The sequence below is a fragment of the Protopterus annectens genome, chromosome 17.part0 (assembly GCF_019279795.1).
Source record: "Protopterus annectens isolate FY-2018-M chromosome 17.part0, PAN1.0, whole genome shotgun sequence".
Lineage (NCBI taxonomy): Eukaryota > Metazoa > Chordata > Ceratodontiformes > Protopteridae > Protopterus > Protopterus annectens.
Window position 1 is genome coordinate 79,968,740 of NC_056751.1, and position 23,110 is coordinate 79,991,849.

Genomic DNA, 23,110 nt, shown 5'->3' on the forward strand with positions numbered 1-23,110 from the left:
TGTCTGTGTACATGAAGCAATTGCTGCATTGCCCCAGTATGCCCAGATTCACCAGATGGACAGGAGAAATCACCAGAAGCTGACCCTTGGACATGCCTGGTTTGGTGCTTTTTTTTGTAAAGTACAAGAGCTGTTTTCCCTTACCTTAGCAAGGTACTTTGCAGTTACAGGCTGTTTAGTGCCTACAATTTTGATTTCTCCTTATTAACAAGGAGAGTTGAGTGCTTACATCAGCTTAATACTTCCTAGTGCTTTCCAACAGATTTTAAAGCAAGTGCTAGTCACAGGGATGCTTAAAGGTAAGATGAAAAAAATGGTTTATCCTAAACACTGCAGTGTGCACTAGAGGAGTTAGATGCAAAAGTGGGTAACTTAAGTTTTACCTGTCTAAAAAGTTAAGTTTTAGTGGAGAGTCACTATTTTTAAAACAGCAAGATAGATTGAAAGGGGGTGGTCACTTTTGTATTCTGGTACTATGGAATACAGTAGGATGGCCAATAAATTTAAATAGTTGAAGGGGAGTGATTTCACAAAATTATAATTTTGTGCTTGCCTCACTGAAGCCAGTAAAAACAGAGAGGAAATAAGATATATGGTCAAATTAACATAAGGGTAAGACAACTAGAAATACAGTGGTGTTTAAGAACACTACAGTAACTGGGTGGGAGGGTGGGGAAAAAATTTCTGCCTGACTCACAAGAGACAGAGATGTGGTCTCTTTTCAAGTTTTAATATGCTGTTAGAAGCAGAATACAAGTAAAACACAAGGTAAATAAAACAAATCACAGTATTCAAACTAGAAAAGGCAATAAAGTAATACAACAAATACAAAGCAAACTAACCTTTCCCTCACAGCAAAGTGTAGCAGAGTCTGGGTGAGCCTTTCTAGTAAAACTGTGAAATGTTTTATTTTACCCCTTAAATAGAAGGTTTAGTTCCTAGCTCCACCTCCTCATTTCACAGATGATTAACCTTAACTGACCTGTTCTATTGACCTGTACTAATTTCTGCCTGACTCACAAGAGACAAAGCTGTGGTCTCTTTTCAAGTTTTAATATGCAATTAAAACAGAATACAAGTAAAACACAAGGTAACTAAAACAAATCACAGTATTCAAAATAGAAAAAGGCAATAAAGTAATACAACAAATAAAAAGCAAACTAACCTTTCCCTCACAGCAAAGTGTAGCAGAGTATGTATGTCTGACCCTAGCTAGATGGGCATTGTGGGAGATGGTGACTGCAAACATGGCCGCATGATGGTTGCTTTGCCACGGAGGATGACACTGTAGGGATGATGCAGTGGTAACCTGTTTTGTGTAATATCAACTACAACACACCTTCACCTCATGTGGGGGTAGCCCCTAGCTGCACTGAGGTGTTTATAATTCCAATGTTGATGGCTCTCTGGCCATTTGTGTGCTGACATGGGTATGTCTTCTAATGTATGTTTGGGTCATTCAGGTAACCCAGGATCAGGGTACAGACCCAAATCTTAATACAGTTGATGAGGTCCATATAGGCAGAATGGGCTTCCTGGTTACATGTGGTAGCCAGTAGGTAGGTATGATTTGAATAAATGTGTTGGCAATGGTGAACTGCCCCTGCAGTATCCTCTGTGCATCTGACTGCCTATACAGCATGGAGGTGTGTATGTGTCTCATATATAGTGAAACCCCATGTCCCATGGCATTACCGGCCACACATTGGGGTCTGACTGTATGATAGGATGGTTGACCAGGTAAGACTGGGGTGCTCTCTGCAGTTTTGAAACATGTGTCTGTGACTGCACAGATGTCAGCATTTCCCAGGGTTAAGAATGCTTGCACTCAGGGCAGAGTAATGTGTGGACTCCAAGCGTTTAGCAGCATGGTCTTCAATGTGTGCTGTGCTGACAGTTGTTTGTTGGTAGTGATAACCTCACCACTTTTCCTAATGAAGGCACTATGGGGGTGGTGAGAACCATTGCCAGACGTGTGAAGAACAGTTGAGACAAATGGAGGCCATCTCTGGCAAAGCATCATGGTCTGTTGACCATATCATCCCAGGCTGTCAGGTACTGGAACCCCCTGGAATATCACAAGATAACAGCCCACACATTAAGGTCAATTATTTCCTCATTGTATTGCAGCATCAGTCTGGATGACAGCAGAATGCTGCATAAGGCTAGGGACATACCTGCCTGGGACACATTATCAGTGTGCTCACTCATTTCTCACTGCATATAGTCCTGGGAGATACAGCTAAGGTCAGGCATGCCAACATGGACTGTGACAGACTCATGACAGTACTTGTTCGTGAGAGACAGCAGTGCATATACAATATGGTGGATTCTGTCACCTGACACACAAGTAACTGTGATCATCCACAAATGCAGCCTGATTAGAGGCACATCAGTGTGTCTCCCAATGGAGTCTCCTATGTGTAATGTGTTTGATATGTGATGACACCTTCATGGCTGTCGGACACAGATGTGTGTCTATGTTCGATATGTGCTATGTAGGGCTGTGGCATTCATATGTGGCTTTGCCTCGGAGGTTTCATTTGTTTGTGGATGTTGAGGACCTGACATGAAAAGAGACATGGAAGAGCTCTCGGATCATGTGGCCTAGGCATGTATGACCCTAGCCCTGAGTAGCATCCTGCCTTTGCCCAGAATGATACCACAGTATAAGGACAAAATGATTGACTTCAACAATTGGCTAAGCTTTTGGTGTCATTCAGAGGTGATCCAGTATCTGTCTGCCTGGGACGACATGATCGACAAACCAAAATGCTTTGACAGAGATGGTCTGCAACTGTCACCCTTGGGATTCAGGTTACTGGCTAAAGCTCTTGCCACCCCTATAGTGCCTTTTTAAGCAAAGTTCAAAGGACAAAACCACCACCATAACAGGTACAAGCATGCAAAATCTGAAGGTAATTGTACTCAATGTTAGAAGTATAAACCTTAAAATGCACTCTCTCAAGGCACTCCTAAAAATGGAGAACATCGATATCTGTGCAGTAACTGAGACCTGGTTCAAGACTCCAGAGAGCACCCCTGCAATACCAGGCTACAACTCTTACCACACTTTTCGGCCACCAAACCAAGACCGAAACATTAAAGGTGGAGGAGTGTCCATATTCACCAAGGATATTCACGCCTCCAGGCTAGTTGCCCAGCACAATGCATCTGAAATTCTCCAGGTGCAACTAACACTAGGAAAGATTGCAATCCAAATTGTAGCTTGCTACAGATCCCCCACCATGCCCCAAGATTCTCACTACACCTTTCTAAACATACTGGAAAATATTAAGATACAACCAAGCGCCATAATACTGGGTGATTTTAACTACCCTGTCATTAACTGGGAAAACTACTCGGGTACCAACACCTTTTCCCAATGGTTCTTGTAATTCATAAATTCCAATGCCCTGGATCAACTAATCCATTGTCCCACCAGGGGCTCCAATATCCTAGACCTGGTCATTACCAACATGGGAGATAGATGCTACACACCAGTGGTCACCCCCTCATTGGTCAGGTCTGGCCATAAGCTAATCACCCTTGACATTCACATCCCACCCCCACCCCCCAGTAAGGAAACCTCCGTAAAAACTTCTCCAAAGCCAACTTCATGTTACTTAACTCAACAGTGACAAACTTCATGGCACCCATGCAGATGGGAGCTGAAAGGTTGACTGCTGAATCTGAAACTAAGGCACTGTATGAGCACATCCACTCGTAAATGAATCATGCCATCCCAAATAGAACCAAGACTGTCTCCTCCAAAAAAAGGAAGCCAATCTGGTGGTCCCCTGCCATAAACAAACTATATAACAGAAGGAAGAAACTGTAGCACAAAAGAGGAAAATCCCAGGATGCAAAAATCTCCCTTACCAGCTTCAGTAAGAAGCTGAGAGCCCTCATAAAATCCTCCAAAGCTAGTGACAAAAATAAAATTGACAAAGATTCCAAAGACAACCACAAGGCATTCTATAGTTATGTCAAGAATCTAAATGGCAATGCTCAGATCTGCTCTGAGCTACAATAGAATGGCATTAAATATACTGATCCCAAGGATATTGCCAATATCCTGGCAGATTGATTTAGTGCCAACTTCACCCCCCCTCTCACCCCCTAAAAGGCCCATCTCAATACCAAAAGATTGCAAAATTCTGGTAATCATGGCCACACAGGTAGAAATTGCACTCTCCAAAGCTAAGAATACAGCATCCATGGGACCAGATGACATCCCGGGCTGTGTACTTCATGAACTACAAAATAAACTGGCACCTCACCTAAGTGTCACATTTAATCATAGCCTCATCTAAGGCTTCATGCCCACTGAGTGGCACACAGCTACAGTTATTCCACTCCACAAGGGGGGATCCACCTTGGATCCCAGGAACTACCATCTCATCAGTCTGACAAGCCTGATCTGTAAGGGCATGGAACGCATTATCATGGAACTTATAAACAAAGACATTGGCAACCTTCAAACACTGGACCTCACCCAGTTTGGGTAAGTGAAGGGCCAATCTTGTCTCCTAAACCTGATTGACTTCTTAGAATTAGTCTCCAGAGCTGTGGACAAGGGTAAGGCAGTCCACACAGCCTATCTGGACCTTGCCAGGCCTTCAACACCATCCCCCATTCTGGAATCATAGGTAAACCTACTAAGCTGGTCATAAATCCCTACGTCACTCGATGGGTTGCCAACTGGCTTACTGACAGAACCCAGACTGTAAAAGTAGCCAACTATAAATCCATCTCCAGACAAGTGACAAGTGGAGTACCTCAGGGTTGACTCCTGGGACCGCTCTTGTTTGGCATCTACTTCTCTGAAGTACAGGCCAACACTAAGGGACTCTGGATAAGAAAGTTCACAGATGACTGCAAACTGAGAGCAATTATTGAATCCCCAAACAATGTGGATATTCTACAAAAGGGCCTTACATATACAGATGCTTGGTGCCAGAGCCATGGGCTCAAGCTTAATGCCAAGAAATGTATAGTTATCCCCTTTGGGAAAAAACATGTACCCATGAATTACCACATAGGTGGCAGTACACTAAACACTGAAAGTGTGATGAAATACTTAGGGACACAGGAGGACAGTGGTCTCACCTTCGATAACCACATCTCCACAACAGTCAGGAAAACCTGCTATGTGGCACATCTCATCACTTAGGGCTTTTCATCCAATAAAAATGAAGTAATTGTCCCACTGTACTCATCCCTCATTAGACCCATTATAGAATACAATGCCCCATTGGTATGTACCTCACAAGACATCTGCAACAGCGGAAAGGCCGCAGAAATACCTCACTAAAAGAATCACAGGCCTAAAGCAGATGCCCTGTGCTGACCATCTAAAAAAACTCCAGCTATACTCTGTGGCATATCGTCTACTCAGATGCGATCTCTGCTTAACATACAAGGCCATGTCAAACCCTGAGCTGTTGGACATGCTCAACTTAAAGAAATACCAATCCCTCAGAGCACATGCTCCAGGGATCTAAACCTTGTCATCACAATGAACAAAACAAGCTGGAGGGATAGGTTCCTGACCCAGAGACTCCCCATACTCTGGAATAGACTGCCCATACATGTCAAGCAGAGAGCCTCTTTGGCCCTCTTCAAAAGGAACCTTAACGATTGAATGGGAGATAGGAAATTCACCCTGGGGATCACATCAGTCGCCCTGCTTTACAGGGGTCCAGGGAAGTAAATATTTTGGGAAGAAATATCTAGGGAATTGTTTGGCTAGGCTTGTATAGGCCTGTCAGAGGTGTCACAGCACGTGTCAACCAAAGCATGTTTTGGTCCATTATGGAGGCACAGGCATTTTGTGAACGGTACACCAGATGGATGCTCAGGGTCAGGGATGCCACACTGCCTGGCATGCATGACTCCATCCACGGCATTGATGATTCCTTACATCATTTCACTGATGTAGTGGATAGATGGTGGGGTGAGACATTGTCATTCCTTAACCATGCAATATCTGTGCTTAAAAATGTGGTGGGAGTAGGGCATTGGACACATGGATGTAGGTCAGCAACAACATCAACTGAGGGTCCACGTGGTCATGCACAGTCACATTCCCATAGTGGCAGTACCACCAGCACTACTGAAGGGAGGGTGCTGTCCACACCGCAATTTGGCAGGCCATGGGCACACTGTCCTTAGTGGTTCCATGAGGGAGACAGACCCAGCAGACACCGGTCACCATCAGCAAGTAGTACCGTATCTGGCCCTGGGCATGGTGGTGCCAGTGCCACTCCTGGTGGAACTAGTTCTCATGTTCATTGCCAGAGACGGTAAACTGTACATTCTGCCATGTACTGTCCATAGCTGTCCAACATACCCTTGTGTAGAGCTGGCACATGGCTTGATTGTGTACATGCACACACTCACACATCACTGTCACATGCAGGTCACCACCAGACACACACACTCAGCTCCTCTCCATGGCCCAGCTAACCAGCACCCCTTCAGACACAGACACATGATGTCAACTGTGTGGCACAGCCTAGGCCTTTGGCAACTCCACACCACACCCTGTGCATGTGATGATACCTATTCCACATCCCTGTCATCCATACCATCGATGCAGGAATATGCTAATATGTGTCTGATGTGCACGGTGAATATAGTGCACTTAATGGCAGTTTCTAGTACAGTAGTGTAATGCCCTGTAAGGTGCTGTCTGCTGGCAATTGTCATACATACACATCAAAGTGCATGTACCTTTGTGCCATAATGCTGTATTGCTGTTAGTATTGCTGACTGTTGTCTCCCAGACCTTATTCTGTTTCTTTTCCAAGTGTCTGTGTGTCTACACCATGGGGATCTGCTGCCAATATCGCAGCTCAGGATGGCATAGTAGCAATGCAGAAATGTGACATCACCAAGGTATGGCTGTATATGTGCATGGTTACATAAGTTTGTCTGTGTAGAGCAGTGTGTGAGGGACAATGGGGGTGGACAGCGTAATCTTGCATGCATACCCCTTGACACAGCATGCTACTCCTGATACATGTCACCTGGGATTTCCGAAAGATCACAGATTCATAGGATCATAGAAGGTTAGTAGGGTAATGGCCCTCGGTCCCTTACAAGCCTAGACATTACTTTATCCCTGACAGAATTATCAATTAGCACCTGTTGCCCCTGTCATTGAGGGACAAAAGTGCGACCCCTGGGATGGATTTGTGTTTCCTATCCACTCGTCACAGATGCACTTGATGAGGGTCTGCATGTTACTCTGTTTGACATGTCTGGGAAGTGCATTCCTGAGCCAGGGCAGCCTCTGGGAGACAAACCTGTCTCTCCAGCAGGTTTTGTTAATGTCACATATCAGATTCAGGCCTGTTTTGCTGGTAATGCATGAAGAGTTAGACTCACATATATGGGCCAGCTGTGGAAGGGCTGGGCACAACATTGTCATCTAGGTGTGCCGCAGTCCAATTGTGAACAACCTGTCCAATGCCGAGTGGGACACTACTGATTCGAAGCTGTCTGCTGTCTGCTTGGAACAGATATTGGAGGCCATGGATTACCTTTGTGGGTATTACTATGGCCTTTCCAGTTACTGCAGATGTCTGGATAGGTACATACCAAACGGGCCATGGTACAAAATCATTGTTGTACTAACTGAGGACTATACAGAGGTAATGTCCACCTTTTATCTGGATGCACTCCCTTTACCTATGTGGTGAACCATGTACAAGGCTTTTATTACCACTGCCGCTACTTGATGGCTGAATGCAACAGTGTTATCAGCCTGAGTACCCAGGTCTCTCAATGTAGGTTGTGTGGAAATAGTGAGGCTATGTCCTTGCAGTATGGTATGATGGTACTATTTTCTGCATTCAGCTTGAGGCCAGGTCCTTGCCACCATACCATACCTGATGTAAGACCCTGCAGTATCTTAACACCATTTGGAGGGTCAATAACAGACAGCACACAACTTAGAGTTGCCACAGCCTTAGGCAGTACCTCCAAATATGGGCAGTGGCATTGACGGCAGCAGCTAATCACAGGGCCTCTACATGTCTACATATTACAAACACATAGGCAACACAGAGTAGGGTTGCCACCTTATCAAATGTGCAATGTAGGACACTTCTTGTTTATTGTGGGGGACCACCAACTTATGCCATACCTGCTTAACAACCAACTTCTTTCTCCTACCCAACATGGATTTTGGCACAACCACTGGCCTACTCTCTTTCACAAACCTCATCAACCAAAACAAACACACAGGCAATCTAAATTCTGCCATATTCTTGCACCTATCAAAGGCCTTTGATATGGTCAACCATCTTAAACCAGTACAAGCCCTTACTGACCTTGGCCTTAGTAACCAAGCATTAGCTTGGTTTCAGAACTATCTACAAGGAAGACAACAAGCAGTTTGGTGGGACAACAACTTATCTACACTGCTACCCATCACCACAGGAGTCCCACAAAGTTCCATTTTAGGTCCCCTCCTATTCTCCATTTTCGCCAATAACCTCCACAGCATCTGTCAAGATGCAACAGTTATACAATATGCTGATGACTCAACACTTGTCTCTTCAGCCAATGATCCTCAGAAACTCCTCTCTATAACCCAAAAAGCCTTCCATACCACCAAAACTGGTTTCTTAACAAAAACCTAATACTAAACCCCCGAAAAAAACAAACTGTTGCTATTTACACCTAACAAATCTACCACAATACCCAGCCCATTTAATATTGAGTCCAGGGATGGGACTATCATCTCTCCTGGCACTCACATCAAATTGTTAGGAGTGACCATTGATAATAACCTCAGATTTGATCAGCATATAAATCAAACCATTAAAAATAGCCAGAATAAACTGGGTCATCTATATAAAAATAAACCATTTCTAACACAATCTACTATTTTATGCCTCACCCATTCTCACCAACTTACCCAAACTGAAAATGCCAAACTCAACACCTGTTACAATCAAGTTGCAAAATTTGCTACCCTCTACCAAGCCCACCACTGCCATTCCCTAAAACAACTTGGCTGGCTTGAATTCCCTAATCTCCTAAACTATCATCAACTTTCCTTTGCCCACAATCTCCTACTACTCCAAGACAAAACTCCAGCTCTGGCCAATCTTCTAGAACTACAAGCTAAAACTAGACAACTTTGCTCTAGTATCAAAAAATTAATCAAGTTCACCAAGATCAACAACACAGCAGGGGACTCCCTTTTCCCTAACTACATCAGCAGGGGACTTCCTCTTCCTTAACTACATAGGCAAAGTTTGGAACACCCTACCTACTGCTATTACCTCAGCAGGCCTAAAGCACACATGGATATGCACATGTTCCCTACCTGGCTGACTGACTCCCCCACCCTCTCTCGCTACTCTTGCCCTCTGACTTCAGCTTTATCACCAAAAGAATGCAACTTCTCTAGCTTCCAGTTCCACCGCTAATTCTAACCCTTTAGTCAATACCCATATGTCACTGCTAGAACACCCTGTTATCTATCCACTAAACTTTATTTTTCTCTTTACACCTCTGCTCTTACTTTATATTTAAGTTACTTACACCTCCTGCTTTTCTTACTTAACTTGTTATCCAATTTCCCATCTCTGTCTCTTCTCCTGCCACTATACTCCATACTATGTCTAATCTTTGCTCTCTTTGTTGTTATCCTCCCTGTTGTGGCTAACTTGCTCACAACTCAACTGTATAAAGCAAAAAAATGCAACCCCTACTAACAATGTTCATCATTATGTAATGTCTCAACCTAAAATTGTAAAAGATGTGTTTAGTCTATGTTGTTGTTGTTCCTTTGGCTTTTCCTGGTTAGGGGTCGCCACAGCGGAACTCCGGTCCACTAATGATTGGCAGTAGATTTTCACGGTGCCGAGGTGCCAGCTCGACGCCCCACCTTCAACGAAAGCACGCCCATTCACGCATGTCTTTCGAACACCACTCAACCGCGGGGAGGACATGCAGACTCCACACAGAATAGTCTATGTAAATATGTTAAATCTTAAGCTTCAATGCTATGTTACTAGTCAGTGTTAAGCTTGGTACTATCTATGTAAATTTGCATTAAGCTTGAATGCTATGTTACTAGTCAGAGTTAAGTTTAGTACTATCTATGTACATTTGAATGCTTCTGTATATACCTTATATTTTGCTTAAAATTTAACTGTGGAGCTTTTCTCCCCAAGCCTTTGCTGAAAATGGACATGCATCCAGTCAGACTTTCCCGGTCAACAAATGTAAAATAAAAAATATTAAATAAATTGTAGTATCGTGAGAGTTGACATGACAAACCATACCCATGGCAGCTGCAATGGACAGGACTTCTCTTGGTCTTTCAATATTACAGTTTATTTTTGTCACATTTCCATAGCTTATGCTATTTCTCATAACATTAAGGTGTTTCTGATGTACAATAGCTGCTTTATGCAACTATTGCACAACTTTAGGAAATGTTTGTTGTCCTGCACTCATGGGACCTCTGTATTGTTTGAGTTGTTTTCACAGGTCACATCTGACCAAACACAGGCTGCAACCTGCAGGGTGGGACAGGTGGTGGCCATACCTCTCACCTGTACAGATTTCTGCAGAATGTCCTGATGTTGCCACATATTTTTGGTCCATTTTTCATATCATTGTGGTTTTCTGACAAATTAGTGGCAAATCATTAAAGACTGAAGTTAGACAATAATGACAGATATTTTATTTTCAGACTTCATACCTTTCCAAAAATTCATGCTAATGCACAACCTGTCATGCTATCAACTTTCTATGTTTGTAAGAGCAATATTTAAAAATTTCCTGAATTATTTGCCCTTTGTCCTACTTTTTTGTATGGCTTTATCCAGGTTTTTGCTCTAAAGGGTTGAGAGGTATGATGGTGAGCCTAACACAGCCATACTGCTGTAAGTGGATATGCATTCATACACACATAAACTCTCAAAGTTCCTTGTTTTGGGAACAGAATCCCTACCTATTGAGTGTGTACACTATAGTATTACATACATATCACATGCACCATGGAGCTTATGTGCCTGAAAAATGTCTAATGGCACATCTAAGGTGAATGACAGCAGCAGGCCCTGTAAAGTAATCCAATGTGGGGTTACCATCCCCTCAAAATTGTATAACTATCACACACACAAGACACCCACACTGCTACAGAGGCTATGCCTTACATACACACTTACAGAGTTGCCAGTTGTGAGATTAGAATCCCTACCTATCTAGTTGTTTGTACTATAGTGCTATGTACTTATCACATCTGCCATGGAGCTTATGTGCCTGGAGAGTGTCTAATGGTGCGTCTAAGGTGAATGATGACAGCAGGCCCTGTAAAGTAATCTAATAGGGGATTAACAGGGTGGAACAGGCCTTAAAATGTATTGACATTGTACACACATAATCAAGACATACACCATTGCAGGGGGATATAGTCACACACGCACGGAGTTGCCATTGTTGGAATTAGAGCCCCTACCTATTGAGCTAGATACATCACATGTGCCACAGACCTTATGTATTTGAAGAGTGTCTAACGATGCATCTAATGTTGATGACATTAGCAGGCCCTGTAAAGTAGGCCAATGGGGGGTTCACAGGTAGGCACAAACTTTAAAATGTATTAGCATTGCACATACATGGGCAGGAACTACACACAGCTGCAAAGGAATGTATTTACATATATACACACATACTCACTGAGCTGCCATTGCTGGGATTAGAACCACTACCTATCTAGCTGTTTACAATATAATGCTACATAGTTATCACATGCTCCACAAAAGTGACTTACCTTGTGCTATCAGCGGTTGAAATAACAGTGCTTCAAGGCTGTCTCTGTCTGATGCATGCTGTACATAGCCAATACATGATAAGGTACAAGCTGTGTGGTGTGGCTGGCATCCTTTTTACTATGTATGTGAGTGAGGTGTCAGTCCCTCAATCCCTAGTTTGTCAGTGCATGTGCTATGCATTGCCTCTTTGCCAAGGCCAGAGCATACTGGGCACGCCTATGTCTGCCTACAGGGATAGGCTCGGGGGTTCCTCCTCCAAGTCTCCCCCTGGCTGTCAGGACCTTAGCACTGATGAGAGGCTGCGTGTCCCTTCCCCTGTGATGTTCCTGTCACAGCTTTTTCTGCAGGATCATATTGTGTAGCATGGCACATACTGTGAACATATGTGGCTGGAGAGTACTGCAGGGCTCCACCAGATATATCAAGGCAATGGAACCATGACTTGAGCCACCCAAACACATGCGCTATGATGTTCCTAGTTTGTGCATGTGCCTCTTTATGTCATTCTTCAGTAGGTGTGTGTGCATTTCTGATGGGCATCATCATCCACAGTTCTAGTGCCTAGCCAGCATCCCCCACTAGATGGTCATATGGGATGTCCCCCCTGGTAAACGTCTGGTACAGCTGCGATGTGCCAGCTATGGGAGTTGTGATAGCTGCCAGGGTTGCCACCATACACATTCATGATAATGCCCTGGGCATTGTACATGACCTGGCAGTTGATGGAGTGACACCCTGTGCGGTTGATGTAGACCCTACCCTCTTCACCAGGTGGTGTTTTGAAGTGCACATGAGTGCAGTCTATGGCACCCAGTACCTCAGGGTAGTGTGTTACATGGTAGAAGAGATGCATATTGCTGACCCTCTCCTCAGGGGTGCAGGATAAATAAATGTGCTCACTGGCATGTGCTTGTGTGGCATCCAGGAAATGGTGGAGTACCTTGGATGCAGATGCCTGTAAGATCACAATTATATCCCCAGTTAGTCTTTGAAAAGTACCTGTAGCTGGTATTCTAAGGGCTATGCATGCCTTTGCTTCCACTGGGATGGGTTCCCCATTGTTGGCTCTGGGTCTGAGTTGAGGGCGGCAGAGCTCCGTGAGTTCTTGTAGTATGTTCCTGCCCACTCTGTAGCGCTCAACAATCTCCAGCCCATGTAGTTCATGGAAGGTCACCCTAGGCCTGAACACTCTTCTCCTTCTTAATCTGGGCCTATTGTCAGCATCATCTTCACTGACCTCAGCCTGAAGCACATACAGATGTAGCAGAGCAGCAGCAGCCCCTAGCATTTTGTCAGTTAACGTTCCCAAGTGTGTATTCCAATGGTGCAAAGTACATGGGAAAATCAGATTGTAGGGTGTATGCATACTTTATAGTGGTGTGCTGCAGTTGTAGCCTGTGTGATTGGCTCATTATGCTGCAATCCACCTGATAGGTATAGTATTGGGGGTTTGAATGTAAAGCCACGCCACTATATGCATCATGGATCATATCACACATTACTTTGAAAAATAAGAAAAAGCTTTATTTATTCTGCATTATGATGGAGGTATCCTAGTAGCCAGAACAGTAGACATGTCTTAATGTTTACATTAGCGAAGAGGTACAAGCCATTGGATTGTCACTCTATGCTAGAAGGACTCACAGTATAAGATAAATCGATCATACAGGGTGGTACATAGTGGAGCATTGGGATGAGTGGAACAGTCCTACCCAGAAGTTTCTGTAATATTTATTATTTGGTATGTGATGCACTTTTGGAGCCATTGATTTAGTAAGAATAAAGCAGCTTATCATTTCCACCATCTGATGTCAAAGGCTGTAATATATTAATGTGAATTAGGGGACTTTAATTCTGGAATAGAATCCAAGAATATAAAGTTGATATTTTATATCCTCCAGTGTTATGTGCTAGGATTCTATGGTTTGAATTACTGGTCTGTTTGTTTGTTTGTTTGTTTTTTCAAATGGGATGTAAATAGCATTAAGGGTATAATCATTTATTAAGAAATCTGCAGTTAAACTCTTGTTTCCCAATTATGGCAAAGCTTCCTGACTGCAAAGCATCATGGTCATCAGACTGCAAAGCATTATAAACAGTTTTGTAATACAAAATGAAAATGGAGAAAAACAGCACTTATAAAACCAAATATTAAAAAGAAGTATGTGGTGAGTAACAGATTTACAAAAATGAATTGTCTTAAGTATTATTACTTGCCTGAAGAAATTGTTTTTCATCAACTTACTTCATAAACCCCTATGATTTACTTATGTATTACTTATAAAATATCAAAGCAAGAATCATATATGTTTCTATGCACAAATGCAGATCCATTTTATAACTACTGAAGGCATTGATAACCACACATCTTGGTGCAGAAAAATACTGAGTTGTATGTCTTATCACAAGACCTGACCATGCAATTATCACACAACAACTGACACCCATAACTAGAACTGAGAAAAACAAATCTCCTGCTGTAGAGCTGATGTCCTGACCAAAAGAGAGAGAGTGAGAGAGAGAACCTTGTCATGTTTGTTATACATCACCACCAAATCTCCATTCAAACAAATCATATCCCTTCAAACAAGCATACAGGCTGAAACAGAAGATAAGAGGACTTAACTTTGGTCAGTGCTAGTTTTATCAGAGTTGCAGTCAGTAAAACAATGACTATAATAAATGCCGTAGTTTGGAATCTCCAACCACATACATTGAGGCTCAACCCCAAAGAGCTTTCAGACATTCCACATACAGTAAGTATCCTCAGCAACCTTAAAAGTACTCTACCAAAACAGCACCCACCATGACACATACAGCCACATTTCATGGTGTTTTAGCCTCTAAATTCATAAAGCAATCCATCACACAACCCAGTGTTCTAGTCATAGGAGAATCTATTGTGAAACACACAGGTGTCCCACTCATAAGCCTTAGTAAAGAAAGTGTTACAGTCAGTTGCCTATCGGGGCCAGGATCTACCAGATTATGCATGCACTCATGTCATTGAACCACAAGTACCAGAACAAATCAGTCATAGCCCATGCAGATGTAAATAACATGAGGTGTACCTCCCTGGATTACATGAAGAGAGACATGATGGAGCTCTCAGACTGTGTCCCAGGTTAGTATGAGCCTACCATTAAGTGGCATTCATTCTTCTCCAAGGATGTCAAAATATGAACAGAAGATAATTGACCACATTGATGATACATCCCAAAGAGTAGACCCAATGGTCAGGGATTTAGGAACACTTGTAGAGAGTAACCTGATCTTTGACCATCATGTGTCTATGGCAGTAAGGAAATTGTTCTATACTGTCAACTTATAAGCAAGGATATTGCATCTAGGTCCAAGGATGTCATTGTTCTACTGTACTCATTGATCATCAGACCAATCATTGAATACAATGTCCCCTTCAGTGTGTAACTGACCAGGCATATGTAACAACTGGATTGTCCACATTTGACCCTTGAAAAAAGAATAGAGGGCATAAACAACATGTCCTACGTTAACTGCCTCAAAGCCCTCTCCCTGTACTCTGTCTCCTACAGACTGCTGAGAGGCAATCTATGCTTCACCTACAAAGCATTCGTTGATCCCACTCTGACTGACCTGTTGGACATCTGCAAAACAAATAGTATCAGAATTATCCCCTCTAAAGACCCATACCTCATCTGCAACATAAATAAAGCACGGTGGAGGGATAGGTATGTGTCTCAGAGACTACCCTTTTTTGGAACAGACTTCCCACCCATGTGTGAACCAGAGTTGTTCCCTAATCCAATTCAAACTTAACCTGGACCAGTGGATGAGAAATTGGACATTTGCCACTGGTCTGGTGCCTATGTCTCTGTTAGATAGAGACAGGCTGTAAATGCTTGACCACCAATGCCCAAGCCTACATATAGCCCTTAAAATAACCCAGTGTACCAATACTTTGGGAAGCATGGATAGGTGTAAAAGGCCCCTGGGGTAATTAGCCTAGTAATCACCTATAAACCCATGACATGATAAATAATCTTATTTATGAAACACAGTATGAAGCAAACACCTTTGGACTCAAAAGCGAACTTCTCACTTCTCAAAACCGAAGTGGAATCCTTCAAGGCCCCAGGGCCAGTGGAAACTACAGCCCAAACTGCAGAATCCTATATAAATGCATTCTACGGACATCTCCAGGAATGCATGGATCATGCTATCCCAAACAAAACCAAGACCCAATCATCCAAAGGCAGGCGTCCAGTCTGGTGGACCCCTGCCATAAATAAACTGTACAACAGAAGGAGGAAGCTACTACATGATAGAGCAAAATCCCTAATAGGGAAGGCATCTCTGATCAGTACTAGCAAAAAATTACGATCCCTCATAAAATCCTCCAAGGCCAGCTTCGAGAGAAAAATTGCACAGGACACCAAAGACAATCATAAGGCTTTTTTCAGTTATGTTAGAAACCTGGGATGCAACTCCCAGACTTGTTCTGAGTTGATTCTAAACGACAAAAAATACACTGAACCCACAGACATCGCCAATATCCTGGCAGACAGGTTTAGTGCAAACTTCTCCATCCCCTCCCCCCCAAAAGAGCAAGTATCTATCCCGGCAGAGGGCTGCCTCCCAAACATCTCAGATGCTCAGGTGAAGGCTGCCCTCTCCAAAGCAAAAAACACTGCTTCCATGGGACCAGATGGTGTCCCAGGTTGCGTCCTACATGAACTACAAGAAGAACTAATCCCTCAAATAAAACAGCTATACAATCTCAGCCTCACTACAGGATATGTGCCCACAGAATGGCATACAGCAACAGTGGTCCCACTCCACAAAGGTGGAGCCTCTACGGACCCTGGAAACTATCGCCCCATAAGCCTGGCTAGCTTAGTCTGCAAGGCTATGGAGAGGATCATCATGGAGCTCATAAACAAAGACATTGGGGACCTACAGACACTAGATCCTACCCAGTTCGGCTTTGTCAAGGGCAGATCCTGCCTTTTGAACCTGGTTGACTTCTTTGAAACAGTCACCAAAGCCATAGATGAAGGGAAGGTAGTCCACACAGCCTATCTGGACCTTTCAAAGGCATTTGACACAATACCTCACTCAGGCATCATAGATAAGCTATCCAGCTTAAATATAAACCCCTATGTCACAAGATGGGTCGCAAACTGGCTCAAAGACAGAAGCCACAGAGTGAGAGTTGCTGGAGCCATGTCAGACTCAAAACCGGTCACAAGTGGCGTCCCACAGGGTTCTGTCCTGGGACCACTCTTGTTCGGTATATACTTTTCCGAGGTACAGGCAAACGTGGGAGGACTATGGCTCACCAAGTTCGCAGACGACTGCAAACTGGGTGCCATAATCAACTCTCCAGCTGACACAAACATCCTTCAAAAAGGTCTCACAGAGACAGATAACTGGTGCCAGCACCATGGTTTAAAGCTAAATGCCAAAAAATGTATAGTCATACCCTTTGGCAAAAACAATGTGCCCACAAATTACCACATAGGCGGAAACCCATTAAGTACAGAGAAAGTTATTAGGGTCCTGGGGACCCAAGTTGATAGCAATCTCTCCTTTGAAAGCCACATTGCCAAAGTGGTTAGAAAGACCTTCTACATAGCCCACCTCATCACGAAGGGTTTCACATCTAGATCAAGAGAGGTAATCGTGCCCCTTTATTCATCCCTTATCAGGCCCATCATAGAATACAATGCCCCTTTTGGGATGTACCTTACCCGACACCTGCAGCAATTAGAAAGACCCCAAAAGTATCTCACCAAGAGGATCAAGGGTCTCAAACAGATGCCATATGCTGCTCGGTTAAAAAAACTCCAGCTCTACTCAGTTGCATACCGCCTACTTCGAGGTGATCTATGCCTGACATACAAAGCTATGTCAAATCCAGAATTAATGGACATGCTCCACCTCAGTAAATCTAAATCCCTTAGAGCCACACGCTTGAGGGACTTGAACCTCAGCACAGAAATAAATAGAATTTGCTGGAGGGACAGGTTCATAACCCAGAGGTTCCCTTCACTCTGGAATAGAATTCCAGTTCTTGTGAGGCAGAGCATCTCACTGAATCTCTTCAAGAAGAATCTCGATAAGTGGATGGGAGATAGTAGGTTTGTCCCAGGGATTACTCCCGTGTCACTATTAGACAGAGGCACAGTAAACTAAACCTTAAAAAGGGCACAGTATACTCAAATCAAGGGGTGGCATAAGCCATACAGAATTGGGCTAGGCTTATAATTGCCCCAGGGCAGATAGCCTAGTATGAACCTATGAACCTATAACACTTGGCTAGAAAAATGCAAAAAAAAAAAAAAAAAAAAACAAAGAAAGACAGAAAGAAAAGAAGATTTGGGTGTAGCTGTGTCTTTGAAAACTGTTAATATGATTTTTCAGCTGGTTCTTAAAATGTTTTCAAATTGCTTAGATGACAATCTTTCACAGGGTGCTACTGTTGAAAATAGTTATATCTACCTGCAAGGATATAAAAGGAAATCGGGAAACCAATGAATATACAAACTGATTGTGTTTGTGGGTACAGTAGATACGACAGATAAAACTGTTGTGCATCTTCTCAAGTGCACATTCACAATAACACATCAATAAGTGCATTGACTCCTGAGTTGATATTAAATGTATGCTTTAGCATGTGTCTGCTGGTCATCTGGTGCTCTTAGCTGGCTTGTACGTACCCACTCAGCAAATGCGTTATCCAGAGCTTTTGCTGCATTTCTCCAATTCTGCATTTCAACTTTGGATAAGAAAATAACCTAAAGAATAGCAGAGGTAAATAAGTGACAGTACACCTTTCACATTACTTCTCAGATTTTGCATATCATATAGCAAAGACTGGTATTGATGTCTTTGAAACAACATTCTTGGCTTCCTGTCATCATATCCTTCACATAAATAATAGTTTGGTTCCTCCAACACTGATATACAACATTGTCAAATAACATGACACTGCTCATTTACAAATAGTATTATTTTACTAGTACACATTTTGAGTTCATATGTTCAGCCTCTGACTGAAACCTCTCAGGTGCTCATGACAGTGTCTCTATACCACAATGAGGTCAAACAGTAAGGTGTGGCAGTCCTTTGGGTCATTTCTCAGTTGGGGAGGTTACAATGTAAGTGTCTGTATTCCTCAGCAGAACTGGTCGGATTCAGGCATTCATCCTTCTCAAGTTAAATGTCTGCCCTTTCACTCATCCCAGAATGTGAAGCTGTTCAGTCATCACCTTCTGGCACCGGCCATGGGCAACATTTTTTTTTTGTCATCCCTGTTACAGTGCAAAACTGGTAGGCAATCTATTCTTTTTTTCAGTGCTTGAGATTGTTGTCAGAGAGTAGAAAGTAGAGGTAATCGCTGTAATATTACAATCTTTTGCAGCCCATGGTTCCTCCTCACTAAGTTATATAGTAACTAACACCAGGCCATCCACCCCTGCAATATTACTTAAATGGTATATGTTTTCTCATTTAGCGGGCCTGTCATTAACACTGCACTCTTGTGTTGCAATACTTAAAAATAGTTAAAAATAGATTGGCTCATATACTGCCTAATCAGCACTTCTGACCTATAATACCATTTAACTATCTCATTCATATAGCAGGATTACCTTTTATGTAGTTGTGTCTGCACGACTGGTTTTAAAAAAATCCTTTGGCAATACCGGGTTAGTCCAACTGAGCCAAAGGCCTGTTTTCAGTGGAGACCTAAGGAGAAAAGCTTCAATTAGTTCACAATCTATAAAAATTAGAAGTATAACAAAAATGAACAATTGTACAGGAGACATAACATGAGGAATATTAGCAGCAGTTAACATCATCTCATACTGTAGAAGAGAATAATAAATAAAAGTAAAATGAGATTACAGAATTGGTACAAGATATAAAGTATCTGACAGACAGAGACATGGTTTAAATCCTGGAATATATACTGAATTTAAAATCCAGAAAAAAATGATATAGAATTACAAGACAGCGAGAAGAGGAGAAAGCAAGGCACTTATATAAGATGAGTAAAATGATAGAGTTGTAATGTGGGGGTTAGACACGGACAGGGCCGAGTCTTTAGTAGATAGTTTTTAAGTTCATGTTTAAACAGGTATTTTGGGGAGATCTGTCTTATATTAAGGGGAAGTGAGTTCCAGGCATGGGCTGCAGAGTACTTATACAGGGGCTTTCCCATATTCTTGTTAGGTTTGTAGATATCAAGGAGGAGTTTGTTGGTAGTGCGTAGGTGATGACTGGGGTTGTAATAAGATACAAGGTTAGAGATGGAGGGGCGGAAAGAGGGGTCATTCAGAATGGAGTGAGTAATGTATAGTTGCTGAAGTAATAACTGGTTAGAGAATTCGGGCCATTGGAGTGCTTGAAGGGCAAGACAGTGATGGGAATTATAAGGGAGACGAGTGGCAAATCTGACAATTTTATTGTAAGTCTGTTTAAATTTGGAAAGTAGAGTAGTTTAAGTATTTGTAACAATAGGGACTGCATACAAAAGGCAAGGTAATAGAAGAGACTGGGCTAGGGATATTTTGGAGTAAGGTGTAAGGAATTTCTGATTATGATAGAACAGATCAAGTTTCTGGTGTGTTTTCTTTATAGACTGTTGGATATGTATGCCATATTTTAATTCATCGTCAATAATAATGCCCAGTAGTTTGGTATGGGGTTCAGGTTTAATGATGGTATTGTTGAGGGAGGTGATGGAAAACGTGAATTTGTGATGTGCCAGTGTTTTAGGAAAGAAGAAAAGGAGTTTAGTCTTTTTAAGATTAAGTACGAGTTGGTTGCCAGACAGCCATGTTTCAACTGAAGAAAAGGAGTTCTGAGTTAGAGATAAGAGATCAGGGATGCTATGGGCAGTGGTAATATGAGAAGAATCATCAGCATATTGTGAGAGTGTTGAGAAATTACAGACAAAATGCAAATTGTTAGTGAAAATATTGAACAAGGGGGGACCTAAGCTGGATCCTTGTGGAACACCAGTGTTGACAGGTAGGAAGTGGGAGAAGACAGTTTGCCAGCAAATAGATTGCTGCCTATTGGTGAGGCAGAGGTAGCTTGAGAACCATTTTAAGGAGGAAGTGGAGAGCTGGAGGTTGGAAAGTTTAGTTAGAGGTTTAAAGTGAGAGACAGTGTTGAAAGCTTTAGAGAGATCAAGAAATAAACAGGAAACTCACATGTTGTTTCCTGGGCCTCAACTACTGTATGGATGAAGGAAAGTAGTGCAGTGGAAGTGCTGTGGCGAGGTCTAAAGCCATGTGAGGTAGATGTAAGCAGGTTATTATCAAGCAGGTGTTTGAGTAACTGGATGTGAATATACTTTTCCAGAATTTTGGAAATTGGGGACAGGATGGCAATGGGCCTATAATTAGATGGATCAGTAGAGTCTTTGCTCTTATGAAGAGGAATTGTGTAGAAGGATTTCCATATATCAGGGACACAGGCTTCAGTAATGGAATGATTTATGAGTATAAAGATGGAGTTAAGCAATAGATTCTGGAGCAGTTTTAAGAAAGAAGGCAAGCAATTTATCAGCAGAGTTTGAGCAAGGTTTGAGTTTGAAAGGAGGGATTTGATGAAAGAGGTGGGGACAGGTTTAAAAGAAAAGGTATTGAAGGGTGTCATGTTTGGGGAAGAAGGGGGTAGTGGAAGTATTATGATTTTGTGTATCGAGAGGAGTTAAGTTGAGGGATAAAGGAGGGGAGGAGGAGGTATTATTATTTTGTGTAAGTTTTTTAATTGTTTTAATGAAATAGTTCGTAAGGAAAGTGGCAGTTTCATTAGCAGTATTCTGTGGGAAGAGGATGGGAGTTGGAGGATTGGCAGGACAGAGAAAATGATTAATGGAACTCCCAAAAAATTTTTGGATTTTTATGTGGGTTGCATTGGTTGAAACTGAAGAAATGTTTATTGTCATTGTTAAGTTTTTTGAACAGGTTTCTGAGCTCCTTATATCTTTGAAGTAGAATAGGGAACTTATTTTTGACCCAGGCTTTCCAGATACTGTCTCTTTTATGTATAATACCTGTTATTATGTGTTAATAATCACTGCTAGAGTAGTTATTTCATTTTATTTATTTAACATTTGCTATGAAGGGTAGAGCACTTTTGACAACACTAGCTCAATTTTACAATAGTAATAAGTGCAAAAGGAAAGTGAAAGGGCTTTGGCCTCATGGTGTAGAGGGATAAAGCATTTATCGGAATAGCTGGTCAAGAGGAGAAGGTCAACACTTGTACCACACCACATGGAACACATAGCCCTCCAGAACACACACCAGCACTGCCTTCACATAATAACAAAAAACACACACACACCTTTGTGGAGGCTCTCAATAAAAATCTACCCAAACAGCAGAGACCTCCAAGGCAGAAACACACTCGACCACCACAACACAACACTAATCACGAGATACATAACTCTCCTAAACAGTGTGCCACTCAACCAAAGCCCCTAAGGCAGAACAGAAGGCCCAACACACTAGTCATAGGTGACTCGATAGTGAGGCACACTGATGTCCCACTCACTAGGTTGAATAAGGAGAAAGTAACAGTCAGCTGCCTGTCAGGTGCCAGGATCCACCACATAATGCATGCACTCAGGTCCCTCAACAACAGATACAAATATGACTCTGCCATTGTACATATGGGTGTGAATGACCTGAGACATACCTCCCTGGACTACATGGAAAGAGACATGGAGGAGCTCTCGGATTATGTACCCCGGGCAGGTATGACCTTAGCCCTGAACAGCATCCTACCATCACCCAGAATGATACCACAGTACAAGCAGAAAATGATCGATTTCAACAATTGGCTAAGTTTCTGGTGTCATTCTAAGGGTATCCAGTATCTGTCTGTCTGAGATGACATGATTAACAGACCTCGATGCTTTGCCAGAGATTGCCTGCATCTGTCACCCCTGGGCTTCCGGATACTGGCCAAGGCTCTTGCCACCCCTATAGTGCCTTTTTAAGTGGTGTACCAAAGACCAAATGACCACCGTAACAGGTACAAACAAATGCAATCTGAGGGTCATGCTGCTCAACGCTAGAAGTCTAAATCTGAAAATGCACTCACTCGAAGCACTTCTTAAAATGGAGAACATCAACATTTGTGCTGTAACAGAGACCTGGTTCAAGGCAGCTGAAAGCACCCCTGCACTACCAGGCTATAACTCATTCCACACCTTTTGGCCCAAGAACTTGGACTGAAGCTCCAAAGGCGGTGGTGTTTCCATATTCATAAAGGATGTGCCCACCTCCAGACTGGTAGAC